This window comes from Mesitornis unicolor, unplaced genomic scaffold (genome assembly GCF_000695765.1).
Source record: "Mesitornis unicolor isolate BGI_N332 unplaced genomic scaffold, ASM69576v1 scaffold16903, whole genome shotgun sequence".
Lineage (NCBI taxonomy): Eukaryota > Metazoa > Chordata > Aves > Mesitornithiformes > Mesitornithidae > Mesitornis > Mesitornis unicolor.
Genome location: NW_010176853.1, coordinates 71,172 through 71,443, shown reverse-complemented (window position 1 = coordinate 71,443; position 272 = coordinate 71,172). Strand labels below are relative to the sequence as shown.

At 54.8% G+C, this 272-nt stretch overlaps 1 protein-coding gene across 1 annotated transcript in view; it reads left to right on the top strand.

Moving 5' to 3' along the window:
• Window positions 1-221: 221 nt before the first annotated feature.
• Window positions 222-272, top strand: part of TOP1 (topoisomerase (DNA) I) — a 67,019-nt gene continuing 66,968 nt past the window's right edge. The window contains exon 1 of the mRNA XM_010181861.1: window positions 222-249. The gene's annotated coding sequence lies outside the window, so the exon portion shown is untranslated. The remainder of the gene's footprint in view (window positions 250-272) is intronic.

Sequence of the window (272 nt, the reverse complement as noted above, 5' to 3'; positions counted from 1 at the left end):
CAGGAGCTGTGCGGATGTCGGGGTACGGTTCATCCTGCTCCCCCCACCACGGAGGGCACCTTCTGCATCGCGCTGGTCATCTCATTTGGTATTTAATTTTACTGAAAATGAGAATTAAGAACGGGGAAAAAAAATCCAGCGCCTCCCCTTAAAAAACCAAAAATTAAAAATCCCCCGTCGGGACGGCGTTTCTCACGGTCTCTCCTTGTCTGCTCTCCCCGCAGATCGAGGCGGATTTCCGAGCGAACGGTGAGGGTGGCCCCGGCGCGACC